Genomic DNA, 19,575 nt, shown 5'->3' with positions numbered 1-19,575 from the left:
TAAATTGGACTAGACAGGCATCAAAACTAGAAAGGAGTGAATGGAGGTGTGGGGGGGTGTCAATCCTACCCCATCAGTGTTTCATCTTCTGCTGGGATGAATCTTGCTAAAACCATCTAATTTGGGTTAATATGAAGGGAGTGAGCATTTGGTACACAGGAAGCTTCTCTCCTGACTATCAGTAATTGCAGAAGAGTCTCCAAAATATGGACTTTCTAGGCACTAGCCTTCAGCTACCAACCCGCCTGGAAAATTCAGACCATGACAACTCTGTAAGCAGCAGGAAATAGAACCCTCTCAGGAGAACTCTAGTGTAAATCCACTGAATTTGTATTTAATGTGGTGTGGTGTTTCTGATGAAGGAATCAATAGCTTTCAACAGATCTTCCCAAGGAAGTAAGCTTGCTTGACCATGGTTAAGTTTAAGAACACTTGAAGAAAGGACTTAAAAAGAAAATTCAAGTCATGAACTTTAGAATTTGCATCCATCTGTAGAGGAGAATGTATACATATACATATATATGTGTGTGTGTGTGCATATATATATGTACATATGATACAAGAGAGAGCAAGAGATAGTGGTTCTTAAAAGTAAGGACTTTCTTTCTTTCTTTCTTTTTGTCTTTTTGCCATTTCTAGAGCCACTCCTGCGGCATATGGAGGTTCCCAGGCTAGGGGTCCAATCAGAGCTGTAGCCACCGGCCTACACCACGGCCACAGCAATGTGGGTTCCAAGCCGCATCTGCGACCTACACTACAGCTCACAGCAACGGCAGATCTTAACCCACTGAGCAAGGCCAAGGATCAAACCCGAAACCTTGCGGTTCCTAGTAGGATTCGTTAACCACTGAGCCATGACGAGAACTCCAAAACTAAGGGCTTTCTTCCCCGCAGAGACATCTGGCAATATCTAGGGACATTTTTGGTTGTGACACTGGGGGAATACTACTGAGATCTAGGGGAAAGAGGTCAGCAATGCTGCTAAACATCCTACAATAAAATTTGCAGTTTCTCTAAGTTTCTGTATATCATTCAAATGTACATTTATTAATACATTGCTATGTGTACCAAATGTATGCATGTCTCTCCATATACACAGTGTACATGGGTTTTTTATAAGCAGCACACTATTATTGGATGTAAAACTCAGTTACTTACAAATATAGGCAAGTTTTTTAAAGTAGATTCTGAATGTACCCACTCTTCACACCCCTACACATACCTTCAAGCTCCAGTTAAAATACTGTCTCCCCAGAGTTCCCTGGTGGCCTATCAGGTTAAGGATCTCACAGTGTCTCTGCTGTGGCTTAGGTCACTGCTGTGGCGTAGGTTCTATCCCTGGCTTGAGAACATCTACATACCGAGGGTGCATCCATGAATGATGCTTGAGTCTCTCAGAATTAATCCAGTTAATTCTCTGGATTCTCTTGGCACCTTATCTGGGCCTCTCCTTTAAGATACCTCTCACTATCTACCTTAGTATCATAATTTTATTTACATACAAGTCTTATCTCCTTCACCAGACAAAAACTTCTTGAGGGCAAGCATGATGTTCCCCTCCAATCATTATTTATAGTTTTCTAAAAAAGATTGATCTATAGCTCAAATTTATTTTTTAAAAACTAAAAAATTACACTGCGTTTTGGTCTATACCTTTTTTTTTTTTTTCTCAGTTAAGGCTATGTCATGGATATTTTTCCATATGGATTTTTTTTTTAACTTTGTCAATAGCTGCCTAGGATTTCACACTATCAACTCACATATTTTGTTCCACAATAACTCACTCAGACAATTCACAATTCTTTCTTTCTTTCTTTTTTTTTCCGTACCTGCAGCATGTGGAAGTTCCAGGGGCCAGGGTCCAACCTGCACCACAGCAGTGACCAAGACCGCTGCAGGGACAGCAACAGATCCTTAACCTGCTGCGCCACAAGGGGACTCCCTCGCAATTTTTTACTCAGTTAATTTGGAGGCATTCTGTACAAATACAAATATAATCCATATCCTATCCTGATAGGCATTTCTGCCCCTGTCACTTGCTAATTGGAAGATGTTTAGTCTAGTCCAGTCAGCTCTGTGGACCACTTTCTATTAGAACTTGGTGATGATTTGGTGGTGGTAGCAATTCAAAGGAGTGAGGAGTTTGGTAGAGATCGCAGGACAGGGATTAAATAACAGTAGGAGTCAATGGTAAACTCTTGAGGAATAGAAAGAATTCTTCTTTGAACTGCATCTTTCTACATAAGGATTCTGTTTAATAATTATTACACTGTAGTAAGATTTGCATGTACCTGGATGAATATATTGCTTTTTTTTTTTTTCCTGTTAAATGCCTTTTTGGAGTTCCTGCCCTGGCTCAGCAGAAACAAATCTGACTACCCTCCATGAGGACACAGGTTCGATCCCTGGCCTCGCTCAGTGGGTTAAGGATCTGGCATTGCCATGAACTGTGGTGTAGGTCACAGAAGTGGCTTGGATCCTGCGTTACTGTGGCTCTGGCGTAGGCCGGCAGCTGCAGCTCCTATTTGACCCCTAGCCTGGGAACCTCCATAAGCTGTGGGTCCAGCCCTAAAAAAGACAAAAAAAAAAAAAATGCCTTTTCTCCTTAAGAAATAAATGGTGCATAGACAGAATGGCATCTCCCTTATAGGTTTCTATAAAGGGATAGAACTGTTTTTCTCACTGGTCTGAATTTGGCCATCCTTTAAAAACAGAAAAGAGTAGGAAGTGATAACAGCTGGCTCTCCCCACCCAATTTACTTGCTATATTAAACACCTCAAATTACTCATTTGGGCTGTAGAAATCAAGTTTCACCTGTTTCACATAGAAGTGGGTGGTTCTTATTTACCAGAATGTAGTCATTTTCAGGACTTCTTTCCAAAGTCATAGATGTGTCACTTCAAAATAAATGTCAGACATGGCACAACAGAAATGAATCTGACTAGGAACCGTGAGGTTTCGGGTTCAATTCCTAGCCTCGCTCAGTGGGTTAAGGATCCGGCATTGCCACAAGCTGTGGTGTAGGTCGCAGATGCGGCTCAGAGCCTGCATTGCTGTGGCTGTGGCATAAGCTGGCAGCTGCAGCTCCAATTAGACCCCTAGCCTGGGAACCTCCATATGCAGTGGGTACGGCCCTAAAAATACAAAAGACAAGATAAAAAACACAAAAGAAAACAAAATAAATGTCTAACAATATTATTGTTACTTTTCAGCACTTATTTAGCAGTTAATGCTGATTTAAACTTTCCTTGTTTATTCTTTAGGTGTTTGGAGTGTAAGACAAAGTCCACTATTGGATCTGCACCCTCACTCATTTGTTCATTCATTCATTTATTCATTCAAGGATTTATTAAGAATTTAGTAGTGCTGACCATGATACAGTGATGAACAAAAGGAGCATGAACCCTGGCCTCATATCTGTGGGTACAGCAGACATTCACTAAATGGTCACAAACTGTACATTCTATTTCACTAATTCTTTTTGTTGTCTTTGTTCTTTTTACACCACACCTGTGGCATATGGAAGTTCCTGGGCCAAGGGTCAAATTGGAGCTATAGCTGCTGGCCTACTCTACAGCCACAGCAATGCTTGATCCTTAACCCAATGAGTGAGGCCAGGGATAGAACCTGCATCCTCATGGATGCTAGTGGGGTTTGTAAACCTTCTGAGCCACAAATGGAAACTCCGATTTCAGTAATTCTAAAACGCACATTTTTCCCATTATATCAGGACCCATCTTATAATGATAGCGTGTTATAGTCCAATTGGTAGCATTTTTTTCTTTCTTCGTGGTTCACAAAATAATTGTAAGTTTTATCATTAATGGCATAATAGGATTGATGAAATATGAATATATATAAAATTATAAGTGTAGCTATGCTTTTGAGAGATTCTGTGCATTCAAAAAATGATTTTCGAGTCCTGTGTTAATTAAGTCATGCATTTATTTACTTTGGCCTCACCTGTGGCATGTGGAAATTCTCAGGCCAGTAATCATTCCTGGGTTAGGAGTCTAATCCACACTACAAGAACAACCAGAGCCGCTACACTGGCAATGCCAGATCCTTAACCCACGGTGCCAACCTGAGGACTGAACTGAACTAGCATTGCCACAGAGACCAGCCGGATCATTAACCAACAGCACTGCAGTGGGAACGCTCCCTGTGTTAATTTAAATTGAGAGCCATTAGTCTTGCTACCTCTTTCTGCTCTAGAGGACCAATTTTTACCTGCTTTATTCTTCCTTTTTTTTTCCAACTTAAAAATGTCTCTAATGAAAATTGCAAAATAACAGAAATATGCAACAATGCCAAACATTCTGCTTCTTTTCTTTCTTTCTTTCTTTCTTTTTTTTTTTTTTTTTTTTCTTTTTAGGGCAGCACCTGCTGCACATGGAAGTTCCTAGGCTAGGGGTGGAATCAGAGCTGTAGCTGCCAGCCTACACCACAGCCATGCCAGATTCAAGCCACATCTGCGACCTACACCAAGGCTCAGGGCAAAGCCAGATTGTTAACCCCTGAGTGGGAATGAACCTGTGTCTTGGATGCTAGTCAGATTCATTTCCACTGAGCCACAACGGGAACTCCAGCTGTTAACCATATTTCAAAGAAAAAAACTGTCAGCTTTTTAGGCTAGCACTGGTAATCAATAGAAATTCTGGGAAATCAATTGCCTGGGAAAGTCATTTTCCTTGGGGAAGTCAACACTGATCCTGAGTTTTATTTTCTTTATGTCTGTTGATTTTCTCAAGACAATGGGTAGTAAATTCTGCCATAGTTAAACAAAAAGAGAACTTAAATTTCTCTTACTTTTTCTGACCTCTTCTTTAGACAACTGATTTGGCTAATTTTCAGTAAGCCTACAGTTTTGTACTCTATTGTTTTTCAATTTTATGAAGTATATTTGATTTACAATGCTGCGTTAATTTCTACTGTACAGCAAAGTGACTCCGTTGTGTATATACATATTATTTTTATTTTCTTTTCCATTAAAGCTTATCACGACTCTATTGTTTTTGTTTGTTTTATGTTACTTATCCCCTCATCTCCCAATACAAAATCTGCTTCCTATGGAAGTTCCCTAGTGGCAGAGCAGGTTAAGGATCCGGCATTGTCACAGCTATGGCTCAGGTCACTGCTGTGGCCTGGCCTGGGAACTTTCCCATGCCCTGGGCGGGGCTGAAAAGAAAAAAAATAATCTGCTCCTTAAAGACAGAAATAACATATGTCTTTTATGGTATTAAAAAAATTAAATATGGCTCTAGTGAACAAGTCGGAAAATATATTAAAATGGAAAATAACAATCATTTCTTATCTCATTACCCAGAGATAATTGCTGTTCAGCTTTTTGCTTATTTCCTTCTTGCCTTATTTTTCCAATACACACATGTGTATATATTTCAAGTAAGACTATACTGCTAGTCTTGTCTTGTAACTCTACACAAGGTTTCAGCAACTTAGGACAAGGTAATAGATAGTGGAGAAATATTTGTTGAATTATTGATGGATCATTTAATGATGGGATCTTGAAAAATCATTGGGTAGGAATGATTTTGTTTTAAAAGATGAAAATTTATCCGTTTTTTTTTTTTTTTGTCTTTTTGAGGGCCGCACCCACGGCATATAGAGGTTCCCAGGCTAGGGGTCCAATCAGAGCTGTAGCTGCCCGCCTACGCCACAGCCATGGCAATTCAGGATCAGAGCCGTGTCTGTGACCTACACCAGAGCTCATGGCAAAGCCAGATCCTTAACCCACTGAGAGAGGCCAGGGATCCAACCTGCAACCTCATGGTTCCTAGCAGGATTCGTTCCACTGTGCCACAACGGGAACGCCGAGAATTTATCCTTTTTAAAGATGATCCCTAAACAAAGGAATGCTTTCTAAACCTAAGCAGCAGTCCATTCCCATTTAAAGCAACTTTCATTGTTAATAAAAATTCATTTTTATATAATTCAATAAATATTACAGATAGTAGAGGGAACACTGCCACATTCCTTATTTTTTTGGCCCCACTCCAGGCATACAAAAGTTCCCGGGCTAGGGACTGAACCCACAGCCAGTCTACCAACATTGGATTATGGTGAAGAAAACAGAGTGTTTATTATAGGACGCTGAGCAAGGAGTCCAGGCAGCTATTACTTACAGGGCTCAACCTCCCTGAAGATGTTCAGGTAAAAGTTTTTAAAGACAAGGTGAAGGAGGGGGATTGTGGGGTGTGTGGTCAGCTCATGGACATCCTTCTGATTGGTAGTGTTGAGGTAATCCTGAGTCAACATCATCAACATTTTGGTTCTAACTAGTCTAGGGTCTACCTGCCCGTGGGCAGCATAGAGTTAACTTCTTCCACCTGGTAGGGGTTTCAATAGCTGCAGAACCTCTCAAAGGATATGGCTCAGAGTATTATCTATAGGGAGTACCTGCTGTGGCGAAAATTGGACATTGTCTCTGTGGTGGCATGGTTAAGGATCCAGCATTGCCTTGACTGTGGCGCTATTTCATGTCTCTGATTAAATATATTCTTTGCTTACTTTTTCTACAGATAAAAGGTAAGCAGAAGACATGGGATGAAGGAGTCTGTTTTGGGAAGGCCCACAGGGTTCTGCTTGGTTATAAAAGGACTTAGAGGCTAATGGGGGACAATGATTAGATACATCAGATAATATCCTATGATAATATCTATTAGAGAAATAAACAGAATGATGTGTAGAATCACCAGCAGGGACAATGTCAGCAGAGGGAGAGGGAGGCAGGATTTAAATGGGGACGGTCAGGGAAGGACTCTTCCTTTCCAAGGAGGTGGCATTTTATGGGAAATCTAAGTATGACAAGGAGGCCAGCCTTTCTGGACGAGGGAAAAGCAGATGCAAAAACTCTGAGTCAGGAAGGAGTTTGATGTGCTTGAGAAACGAAAAGGGAAGCTCCTGTTGTGGCTCAGTGGGTTAAGCCCCCGACATTGCCTCTGTGAGGATGTGGGCTGGAGCTCCCACCTCACCCAGTGGGTTAAAGGATCCGACGTGGCCTCAAGCTGCGGGGTAGTTCACAGACAGGGCTCAGGTCTGGTGTTGCCGTGGCTGTGACGTAGGCCTGCAGCTGCAGCTCCGATTGGAGCCCTAACCCCGGAACTTGCATATGCTGCAGGTGCGGCATAGAAAGAAAAAGGAAAGAAACTAAGAGGAAGGCAGTGTGGTTGAAATCCACATAGGGCAGATCTGAAGATAGCAGATCGGGAGTCCTCAGCAGCATGTGGCAATTACCACCCAGCATTTAGGGAGCGAGGGTAGACAGATAAAACAAGGTCAGCACCCAGCCCCTGAGAGGTCACAGGAGGAGGGGGAGGGGCCTTTCTTCTTCTATAAAATGCCGATAATCCCTGAACTCAGGTGGAGAGGGGAAAAAAAAAAATCGAAAATACTTTGAATGCTTTGCAGAACTCGTCTCCAAATAAAATGGTTTTGGGAGCTGTGCTTTTTTTTTTTTTCAATGACACAAGTAAAGGGAAAAAATCTTGATACTTAAAATGTATTCTATTGTTTCTAATTACTACATGTGTGATGATTAGTTTTATCTTTTGGGTACCAAGGATACCTTACATTTAGTTAAGTTCTCCATAGTGAGGGTAACTCTGCAAGATCTGAGGAGAAATCGAACCCTACAGTCACACAAGGCAATCCTTTTTGATGGAACACAACAGCACATCAACTAAGGCTGTTTCTGCCTTTTGGCGGGCTGGCTGGCAGCTACTTTGCTTTATAAAGAATGCTTTTAAAATTCATTGATACCTCATTGATTGAAGTACAAATTAGTAACGACATAATCAATTCTAGATTCTACTGCTCCTTCCTCATTTAAAAATGAATCTTAAATACCATCAGAGAGAAAGCCTATCAAGGAAAAGACAGGTGGATGAGGAGAGAAGATAGAGGGGAAGACAAAGCCAAGAGGGAATGAAGAGAAAGAAGCAAAGGACTAGAATGGGGGCGAGAGACCAGGATGGAGGCTCCTGGTATTTCCCCCCCCTGGATGTGCCACATTGCCCAGTGTTATCATATTTGAAAACTAAACTGCTTTTGGAAGTTCCCTTAGGCAGAGCAGGTTAAGGATATGGCATTCTCACTGCCATGGCACGGGCTCATTCCCTGGCCCAGGAACTTCTGCATGCCTTGGGCACAGCCAAAACAAAACAAAACAAACCAAAAAACCCCATCTAAACTCCTTCTGAGCATAACTATTACCTGTAATAGTTTACAGATGATGAGATACACAGAAAGGTTAAGTCATTTGCCCAAGGTCACACAGTCTGGCTGAGCTGGAATCTGAAGCCCATTCTCTTCCTTTTTTTTTTTTTTTTTTTTTTTTTTTTTTTTTTTTTAAACAGCACCACATGGAAGTTCCTAGGGGTCAAATTAGAGCTGCAGCTGAGGCCTACGCCACAGCTAAGGCAATGCTGGATCTGAACTACATCTGTGACCCATGGTAATACTTGATCCTTAACCCTCTGAGTGAGGCCAGGAGTCGAACCTACACCCTCAGGGACACTGTGTCAGGTTCTCAACCCTCTGAACCACAATGGGAACTCCAGAAATCCACTCTCTTAACTCCTCTAAAAGTAGCCAAGGTTTTAAAAATGTCAGCTCCCCTCCCACCATAGCATGGGTTTTTTGTTTTCTGTTTTTTGTCTTTTTAGGGCCGCATCTGTGGCATATGGAGGTTCCCAGGCTAGGGGTCAAATCAAAGCTGTTGCTTTGTGGCCACAGCAACACCAGATCCAAGCCGCATCTGCGACCTACACTGCAATTCTCGGCAGTGCTGGATCCTTAACCCACTGAGCAAGGCCAGGAATCAAACCCACAACCTCATGGTTCCTAGTCGGATTTGTTTCCACTGTGCCACAAGGGGAACTCTAGGCATTTACTAATCCTGCTTTAATGATTCAGCCCAGGCTTCATGGCCTCTCTGCTAAGTTTCAGCTTCTGATTCTCCTCTTTTGACAGACTATTTAAAATACAACATCCACAGATGATGGGATACTAAGGTATACGAACAAAGTGGATCAATGTTCATAAACATGGAAAGAAACCTAAAGCATATTATAGATGAAAAAAAGACAAGGTTCCAAAAAATGTGTGCAGTATGCTATTTGTGTAAATGAAGGGGACATACATTTGCATAAGATCTTAATCAGAGTCCTAGGAAGAAAAAGATAAGCCACCGAGATAGCATTAATGAAGGGACTGTTTACAAAAGTGGGGGCAGACTCAAGGAAAATCAAGGAACACCAAGAAATCCAGTGTCCTCGGGTCTAGCTGAAGGGAGGAGTTAAAAGTCCGAGAAAAGAGCACTTAGTAGTTCTAGCCCGAAGGGGCAGGAGAGGGAGCTGTTCCCAGGACCCAGATGGTGGCCGGAGTTGGACAGGAACCAGAGTTTTCAGAGGAGGCATGGGGCTGCTAGTTCCCGTCCCAAGGAGGAAGGAGCTGGGCAGTAAATATCCCTGCTTCTCCCATCCCATCTGACGTCCTGCTGGTAGGTGCTTCCCCAGGCTCCCTTCCTCCAATGTCCAAGCGCCCCTGGAAGAAGCCAGGGAGCAGAGGAGCCTGCTGGCCTGGCCCAGAAGGATAGTCTTCAGGGAACAGAGCAGAGGAGAGAAAGGTGCAGAGAGCAAGGGGCTGGAGGGTGGGGTGGGGTGTGGGGGGTGTCCCTCCTACAATGGAGATGCTCCCCATACAAACATAGAGTATTTCTGGAGATAGTCATAAGATACGAGGTTCTTTTTTTTTTTTTCAAACTCAGTACACAGCCTTTTATTTTTCTTCAAATTTGGAGCTTTTTGTATTTTAATTATATAAAGATGAGAAGTCAGTTTTGTAACCTAAAAACATTTACTTATTCTCCCCCTCACTCACTCCCACACCCACAGCATATGACAGTTCTCAGGCCAGGGATGGAGTCTGAGCCACAGCTGTGGCAATGCTGGATCCTTAACCGACTGCATCACAGTGGGAACTCCCACAATGTTTGCTTATTAAAACTGTATTGGAGTTCCCGTCTTGGCACAGCAGAAACGAATCCAAATAGGAATCATGCGGTGGCGGATTCAATCCCTGGCCTCACTCAGTGAGTTAAGGATCCGGCGTTGCCATGAGCTGTGGTGTAGCTCACAGATGCAGCTCGGATCTGGTGTTGCTATGGCTGTGGTGTAGGCCAGCAGCTATAGCTCCAATTAAACCCCTAGCCTGGGAACCTCTATATGCCACAGGTGTGGCCCTTAAAAAACAAGACAGAAAAAACAAAACAAAAAACTGTATTAATACAGAGAAGATGAGACAAACATGTGCACTTAGAGAACTGAGAGTCGGTCATGCTAGATCCCTGCAGAGGGAAGGCACGACCTCATTCTTCCTGCGAGACAAGCCATCCTTGTTTACACGCACACATTCATCTAACTTGTCCAGTGTGGTCAGTGCTCCATTTCTTGATGGTTTCCTTCTGCTGTGAAGTGCTTGTCCAGCTGTCTGCTTCTTATTTATTTATTTATTTATTTTTGGCTGCACCTGCAGACATATGGAATTCCTGGGCCAGGGATCAAACCTTCGCCACAGCAGTGATCAGAACTGCTGCAGTGACAATGCCAGATCCTTAACCTTCTGCCGCAAAAGAAAACTCCCAGTCATTTGCTTCTTAGAGCAGACATACACCTTCCTTCTCCACCAGCCCACTGGTGGAGGATTCAGGCCACACAGATGATTAATCGGACCCATTTTACTGAGGGGGTTTCCTGGTGGCCCTCTTCCATCATCATGTCTAGAATCAGATGAGCTTCTATAGCCTGTTCCCTTTTTCATATCTTGCTGAAGCAGAGTTCTGAAAAACAAGCCACAAATACAGCTATGCCCGAGAAGAAATCCATTATAAAAGATCATCTCCATGAGGACAGGCTCCTGCTGTTCGACACTTGTCCACTCAAGGTGTGAACCATCTGGCTTCTCCCCTGCCTCTGGAGTGACCAAAATACTAGGTTCTGATTGAAGCAAGAGACTTTTTAAAAAATGCTCATTGGGAGTTCCCATTTGCGGCTTGCCGGTTAAGAACCCAACATGGTATCCATGAGGATGTTGTTTGATCTCTGGCCTAGCTCAGAGTAACCCTCTGCCACAAGTGTAAGTCGCAGATGCTGTTCCCATCTGGTGCTGCTGTGGCTGTGGCTTAGGCTTGCAGGTGCAGCTCCTATTCAACCCCCAGCCCTGGGAATTTCCATATGCCACAGGTGCAGTCATAGAAAGAGAAAAAAAAAGGCGCATTATTTTTAGAACTCATTCATTCATTCATTCATTTACTTTTGGCTGCCCCTGTGGCATATGGAATTCCCAGGCCAGTGACTGAATGTGAGCCAGAGTTAAGACGCCACAGCTACAGCAATGCCAGATCCTTAACCCACTGTGCTGGGCTGAGGATTGAACCTGATTACCTGCCACTGCAGAGACACTTCGTTGTGCCACAACAGGAATTCCTAGAGCAGTTTTAGATTTACAGAAAAATTGAGAGTAGAGAAAGAAGCGTTCTCCCAAATGAACATCTTAAGTTTGTATGGTATATTTGCCACAATTTGGAAGCTAATATTGATGCATTATTAATAACTAAAGTCGATGGTGTATACAGATTTCCTTAGGTTTGTGGGTTTTTTTGGGGGGTGGGGCGTTTGGCTGCACTTGTGGCTTGTGGAAATTCTTAGGCAAAGCATGGAACCCAAGTCATAGCAGCAACCCAAGCCATGTCAGTGACAACACTGGATCCTTAAGCTGCTGAGCCACACAGGAATATCAGATTTTCTTAGTTTTTAACTAAGCCCCCCTCCCTTTATTTTTCTATTCCAGGATACTACTACTACTACTATTTATTTATTTATTTATTTTGGTCTTTTTGCCTTTTCTAGGGCCGCTCCCTCGGCATATGGAGGTTCCCAGGCTAGGGGTCCAATTGGAGCTGTAGCCACCGGCCTACGCCTGAGCCACAGCAACGCGGGATCCAAGCCGCGTCTGCAACCTACACCACAGCTCACGGCAATGCCGGATCCTTAACCCACTGGGCAAGGCCAGGGACCGAACCCGCAACCTCATGGTTCCTAGTCGGATTCGTTAACCACTGCACCACGACGGGAACTCCAGGATACTACTTTACATTTAATCGTCATGTTTCCTTAGCCTCTTCTTAAAACCGAGCAGGACCCTGCATGGTCTCCTGGGGGCACCAAAGCCCCTGTGTGTCCCTCATTTCCTGTTTGTAGAACATGGCTTTGGTCTCCTAAGTTCCAAAGAGCTGAAGCACAGCCAGGGGACTCAAGTTCCCTTCAGTAACTGTCTTGGCTGTGACAGTTTGCCAGACTTGCTTTTGATGATCTCGACACTTTTGAGAAGTACTGACCAAGGGTTTTATATGATGCCCCTCTGTTGCAGTTTGTCTCATTTTTCTCATACCTTGACTGGTGATACGTTTGTAAAGAGAGGAAAACCACAGAAGCAAAGAGCCATTTTCATCACATATCAAGGATACCTAGTAGCAGCACTACTTTTTTTTTTTTTTTTAACCATGCTCACAGGATGTAAGAGTTCCCAGGTCGGGGATCGAACTCGTGCCAGAGCAGTAACCAGAGTCATAGCAGTGACAATGCCAGATCCTTAACATGCTGAGCCACCAGGGAACTCCGTCGTAGCACTACTTCCTGTGGATATTGGCATTGAGCACCTGGCTGAGGTGGTGTTGGTTAGGTTTCCCCACTGTAAGAAGTTACTCTCCCTCACCCCAGCTCCCCTTTCTGTACTGTACTCTTTGGAAGAAAGTCATTATATGCAGCCCATACTTAAGGAGTAGGAAGATAGGAGTTCCCATTGTGACTCAGCAGGTTAAGAACCTGGCACTGTCTCTGTGAGTTTGCTTAGGAACCACGAGGTTGCAGGTTAAATCCCTGACCTTGCTCAGTGGGTGAAGGATCCAGCATTGCTACAAGCTATGGCAGATGTGGCTCAGATCCGGTGTAGGCCTCAGTTGCAGCTAGGGATTCAGCCCCTAGCCCCAGAGCTTCCATATGCCACAGATGCAGCCTTAAATAAAAGGAAAAAATTGAACAGAACGTGACCAAACATTGTAAATCAACTATACTTTAATTTTTAAAAATTAAAAAAAAGAAAGAGTGGGAAGTTAAACTCCACCTCCTTAAGGACAGACTATCTACATAAATTACTTGGAATTCTTGTGCAAGGGAGACCTGTCTCCCTCTCTTCTCATGTTATTCATCTATTCAGTCATTTATTTATGTCAATATGGAATCATGAATATTTATTTTATACTTTACCTTATAACCCAATACTACTTTATTTTGTTGATAAAATTATTCTGGCTTGGGAATTCCCATCTTTCAAGTTTAAAATGATCTTTTTTTGCTTTTTAGGGTCGCATGCATGGCATATGGAAGTTCCCAGGTCAGGGGTTAAATTGCAGCTGCAACTGCCAGCCTACACCACAGCCACAGCCACGGCAACTCAGGATCTGAGTTGCCTCTGCGACCTACCACAGCTCACAGCAACGCCAGATCCTTAACCCACTGAGCTAAGCTAGGGATTGAACCTGCATCCTCATGGCTACCAGTCGGATTCATTTCCATTGTGCCACAATAGAAACTCCTCGAACTATCATTTTCTACCTTTGTGGTGTTAGACCGTTATTTAGCTTGTCCCTGATGGAACCTCATCATTTAAAAAATAAGGTTATGCAAGAATAATACGTAATTCATAATGTTGGTGTGAGAATTAAGCACAATGCCTGGCACAGAGTGAGCACGTGATAAGCGTCAGCTCTCCTGAGTGTTGGAGGCTTGGGGAGCAATTTGAGTTAGATCTTGGTATATTTTGAGCTTCATTTCAAAAAAAGGTACATGAGTGTATGTATATGTTATTTGATGTTGCCAGGAATAACTAATTTTATCTGTCAAAAATTTCTTCCTAGCACGCTCTTTTGAGTCACGAATTTTGGCTTTTAAGTAAGCTAAAGGTTGTTAATTGGGAGAATGGCCAGAAAAACTTATCCACGGCTTTCGAATCACATGTTGAGCAAATTTGGCATCACAAGCGTCAAGCTGCCTTCTGTTTCTAATCACTTCTCTTTCTAATTTAGTTTCTCCCACCAAAAGGGATGATAATTGATTTTCATTGCAGAGTCCATGGAAGATGTCACAAGATGTAAAGGCAATTATTTTCGAGTAGATGGAACCCATATTTGCGGAACGTCGCCCTGGCTCCCTCCCAAATGCTAAGCGGTAGCAGTACTTCCCTAGCTTGAGCTGATGTGCCGCTGATCTGAAGGAACTGCACAAGTCTTGGCTGAGAGAAAGCTTTCTTTTCACCTACACCTCTGAAATTCTTCAAAAAAAAAAAAAAAAAAGTGGCAGCACCTTATTTATGAAAACCTTGCCGAGAGCATACAGGATCAATGGTCTGGGCCAGGAAGGCTTTGCCTCCAAGTCCTATCTCAAGATGGGCTTCTCCCAGGGAATTGTACTTTCTTTCCTGTATTCTGACTTTTCTTTTCTCTCAGCATTTACCCCTTCCCTCCCTTTAACCTTAAGAGAACAACCTCCCGGAGTTCCCATCATGGCGCAGTCAGTGGTTAACGAATCTGACTAGGAACCATGAGGTTGCAGGTTCGAACCCTGGCCTTGCTCAGTGGGTGAAGGAGCCGGCTACACCTCCGATTGGACCCCTAGCCTGGAACCTCCATATGCCGCGGGAGCAGCCCTAGAAAAGACAACAACAACAAAAAAAAAAAAAAAAAAAAAAAAAAAAAAAAGAGAGAGAGAGAGAGAGAGAACAACCTCCCTCCTCTTGAGTTCCCATATTCTGCTCTGCTACTCAAGCTTATCCTTTTCTAAGCGTAGGCAAGTGGCTCTAAAAAGAAAGGAATTTGGAAATGAGTTTTTGTCGATGCTGAAGCCAATCTCTTGTAAAAGAGTCAATGTTTACAAAAAGAGGAAAATTGCAAGTATGGAAGAGAAGGATGCTGTTCACCCCTCCTCTCTGTCCATCCAGAATCAACACATCCAGGCTTCGCTCATGACGGAAGTCTCCTAGCATCAGCCCTGGACCGGACGCTGCTTCCTTGGAGATCTTACCGTATTTTTATTTCTGCCACACATCTGACATCATCTGTAGTTGTGCTGGTTCCTCTCGTTTGTGTTAACTCCCAGTCGAAAACAATTTCTTGAGGGCTGAAGCTTATCTCAGTGACTCTGGGCGTTTCCTAACCTCTGTCACAAATGTAAGGAAGTAATATTCATTCATCACATTGGTGCAATGACTAAATACAAGAGAACTTGCTGGACCAGAGTAGTTTATTCCTTTCTCGTCTCTGGTTTTCTGGCTCCATCCTTGGTGCTCATGCCTGAGGGGACATACAGCAATAATGGTTTAAGCCCCTGCTCTGCCATTCCCAAAGAAATTCAGGAAACATACTTAACCTCTCCTGCATCATTCTGCAAGTCGGGGATAATACAAGTATTTACTTCAGAGTTCCAGTCATGGCTCAGTGGTTAATGAATCTGACTAGTACCCATGAGGATGCAGGTTCGATCCCTGGCCTCGCTCAGTGGGTAAAGGATCCGGTGTTGCCATGAGCCGTGGTGTAGGTCACAGACACAGCTCAGATCCTGCATTGCTGTGGCTAGGTGTAGGCTGGTGGCTACAGCTCTGATTCGACCCCTGGCCTGGGAACCTCCATATGCCTCAGGTGCAGCCCTTTAAAAAAAAAGAGAGAGAGAGAGAGAGAGAGAGAGAGAGAATTTACTTCATAGAGTTCCTGCAACAATTAAATGAAGAATGGTAAAGCAGTGAGAACCCAGCATAGAGCATGTTGGCTGTTATTATTATCATAATGCTAAGTGTAGATTAGGTGCCCCAAAATACTTAAAATAAATTGGAAGCAAATTCATATCATGGTCTTTTTAATAAGCAGATGAGCGGAGGTAAGCTCGGTTACTATTTTCTACCCAATGGCTGTCTTCTTTTCTATTTACTGTGCCAATTTATCTCACACCTGGACCTTGTACACCATTTTCTGGATCAGTTCAAACTGCATTCATGTAATAAAAATCAAAAATTGTTTGCCAGACAAAAGCCAGAAGGAATCAATAAGTAGAATTATAATCAAATCGGAAAGGTGTTTAACAGAGAGTGAATGAGAGATTCCCACTGGCATACATCTTCTTTAAAATCTTAATTAGAGTTCTGGAAAAGGCAAAGTCGTATGCTAATGTAATGTTAATATAATTACACTAGGAACGAATGGAGATGCTAGGGAGCTGAGGACCAATATAAAGAAATCTAAATATGGCTTTTTTTCTTCCAAAGAGCTCCTAGTGTATTATAAACATCTCATTAAAATGAACAGTACATCCAGAAACGGAAGATTCCTAACTTAGCAATATTGTTTCCTTTAAAATTTTTAAAAATTTTAATTTTTGTCAGTGCTATAGTTTTAGGAATCAACTAGTTCCACAAGGATGAATAAGATAAATAGCAGCCCTCAGCCCTTTCCCCCAGGTTCTCCTCCCCAGAGACAACCACTTTTAAATCCTTGAGCTGGAGTTCCCATCATGGCTCAGCAGAAACAAATCTGACTAGTATTCATGAGGACGCAGGTTTGGTTCCTGGCCCCGCTCGGTGGATTAAGGATCCGGTGTTGCCATGAGCTGTGGTGTAGGTCGCAGACACCACTCAGAGCTCAAGTTGCTGGGGTTGTGATGTAGGCCAGTTGCTATAGCTCCAATTTGACCCCTAGCCTGGGGAACCTCCATATGCCATTGATGTGGCCCTGAAAAGAGCCCCCAGCAAAAAAAAAATCCTTGAGCTGATTCTTTGATAGCTATTTCTGTATCTCCAAATAATATTCATGCTTTCAGAAGTCCTCTTGTGGCACAGTGGATTAAGGATCTGGTGTCCTCACTGCTGTGGCTCTGGTAGCTGCGAGGCATGGTCTCGATCCCTGGCTTGGGAACTTCCACATGCCTCAGGCGAGGTTAAAAAAAAAAAGAACAAGAAGGTAATAACATTCATGCATTTGTGTGGGTGGGTTTTTGTTGCTGTTGTTGTTTTTAGTTTTCTCACTATTTGAGGTGAGAATTTAACTCCCTTTCCTGTGTTCCTGCCACTGCCAAACTTCATATACTCCCCATTTTTCTATCTACCAGGCCAGGGGCAGAGTTTTGGTTGGGTTAATAGTGAAGATTCACATTATTATAAAGAAGTATAATAAAAACAGAATTAAGGATTATAATAAAAACAGAATTTTCTATTCAGAATGGATCTGGATGTGCTATTACCTATTTTTTTTTTTTTTTTTTTGCATTTTAGGGCTGTACCCTTGGCATATTGAGGTTCCCAGACTAGGGGTCAAATCAGAGCTGTAGCTGCCAGCCTACACCACAGTCACAGCAATGCAAGATCCAAGCCACATCTGCAACCTACACTACAGCTCACGGCAATGCCAGATCCCTGACCACTGATCGAGGCCTGGGATCAAATCTGCATCCTCATGGATGCTAGTCAGATTCATTTCCGCCAAGCCATGGACCTCCCTATTACTTATTTCCTGGACTTTTTTTTTTTTTCAGCTTGTTTTTCTTTTCTTGTTTCTTTCTCTTGGTTATTTGCTTAGTTTCCCATGACCACTATCACTTATCATTATTTAATCTTTTTTTTTTTTTTAAGGCTGCACCTGCAGCGTATGCAAGTTCCCAGGCCAAATTGGAGCTTCAGATGCTGGCCTACACCACAGCTCCAGCAACACTGGATCCTTAACCCACTGAGTGAAGCCAGGGATGGAACCCTCATTCTCACAGACACTATACTATGTCAGGTTCACTATCTGCTGAGCCCAGGTGGGAACTCATCACTATTTAATCTCAAACCACCCTGCAGCATAATCAAAATCTCCTTCCTAGGTGTTCGTTCTATTCAATACATTCATTCACATCAGGAATTTGCTTAACTACATCTTGAAAAAGCCTTTCCCAGAACTGTCCGAGCTGCTTCCTGGCCAAGAATCTCCCTTTACCATCACCCTGTGGGTCCCTGAGTCTCCCTGTGCACAGATATCTTTTCCTGGCTCCTGGCTTCCTCCTGGGTTTACTCATCCTTTAGGTGGAACACAGCTCCTTGAGGAGGCGTGTGTGGGAGGTAAATTTTTTAAGAACCCAAAAGCCTGAAAATGTCTTTATTTCCCCCTCATACTTGATTTATAACTTGATTTGAGTATAAAAGTCCGGCTTGGAAATAATGGACCCTCAGCCTTTCCCAAGCTTTGTTCCATCGTCTTCTATCTTCCTGATTTCTTTCTGAGAAACATGAACTCATCCAGAACCCTTCCCCTTTGTGTGTTGCGTTTTCTCACTGGAAACTTGCAGCATCTTCTCTTTGAACCTAGGTCCTGAGTGTGGGTCTATTTTTAGGCCCACTGAAAATGCAGATTTGAGGGCCTCTCCTTCTGTTTCTTCTTCAGGGCTTATTTTTATTTTTTGAAAAAAATTTTAATAGCTTCCAATTCTGATTTCATGGGTGAATTGAAATACATTAAGAGTTGAATCTTGTTGTTTTGGCTGCTCCTGAAAATGTCTTTATTTTCCCCTCATACTCGATTTATACCTTGTAGCTTTATAGCATATAGATGTTCTCAGGCCAGGGATTGAACCTGCGCCCCGTCAGTAACGACAGCAGTGACAACACCAGATCCCTAATCCGCTGAACCACCAGGGGACTTCTAGTTGTTATTTTTTACTGTACTTTTCTTCCTCCAGCACACTTTGTATTTTCACCACATTTTTTTTCCAGTTTGTTTTTTAGTCTCTGTTTTCATATGTAGAGGCTCTTCTCATGCCTCCTGAGGCCTGACTGCCTGGTTATATTTAAAAGTGGAGCCTCAAGGGCTGCCTGGAAGTTCTGAGTGAGTGTGAGACATCCTGTAGGAAGAGCTGGCTGGGAACCCCTGATGTCAACACCCATGGCTCTGTCACTGTCTTTCCTCTTGGGTCAGAGAGATTCCTGCCTAGAAAAGGACTTGTGTGGTCTTCTGCCTGGAAGTCAGAAGACCAGACTGGCTGCTGTCATTGTGGGTTAAGGAAGAAGTCCTGCAATTAGTATGCAGACGTCATTTACTTACCTGTGTTCTGCTTATGAAAGAGACCTTCTGCTTTACCCTCTTCAAAGAGGGAGACTGTGCCAGGGGGAGGGTGGCAGTAAGCCAGCACTGCAGGAAGATAGGAACATCTAGGAATCCAATGCTTCTCAAACAGCTTTTAACCGCCCCTCCCCAACCCCGGCCCCAAATTTCAACACAGACCTGCTTTCCTTTGCCGGAAGTAGCAGGTGCCACCACTTCCAAGCCTCTGATTTAGAAGTTTAAATTGACTTTTCTCTTGAGCCCTGGAGAAAGTAGGATTCATTCTGCCTCAGTTCTGCCAAGTCAGGACCACTTGCTCACTGCTTTGCAGCTTCCAGAACATTGGTGCTGCTTCTTTCCACACTCACTTTATCCTTCT

General features: G+C 43.1%; 1 pseudogene; it reads right to left on the bottom strand.

Annotated features, from left to right (window-relative positions):
• Nucleotides 1-9,738: 9,738 nt before the first annotated feature.
• LOC100623385 (selenoprotein K-like) lies at nt 9,739-10,974 on the bottom strand (annotated as a pseudogene).
• Nucleotides 10,975-19,575: the final 8,601 nt, after the last annotated feature.

This window comes from Sus scrofa, chromosome 9 (assembly GCF_054392235.1).
Source record: "Sus scrofa isolate SSC_HxYL_T2T_F1_AM1 chromosome 9, Sscrofa_HxYL_maternal_Yorkshire_Landrace_v2.0, whole genome shotgun sequence".
Taxonomy (NCBI): domain Eukaryota; kingdom Metazoa; phylum Chordata; class Mammalia; order Artiodactyla; family Suidae; genus Sus; species Sus scrofa.
This window is presented reverse-complemented; position numbering and strand designations above follow the sequence as displayed.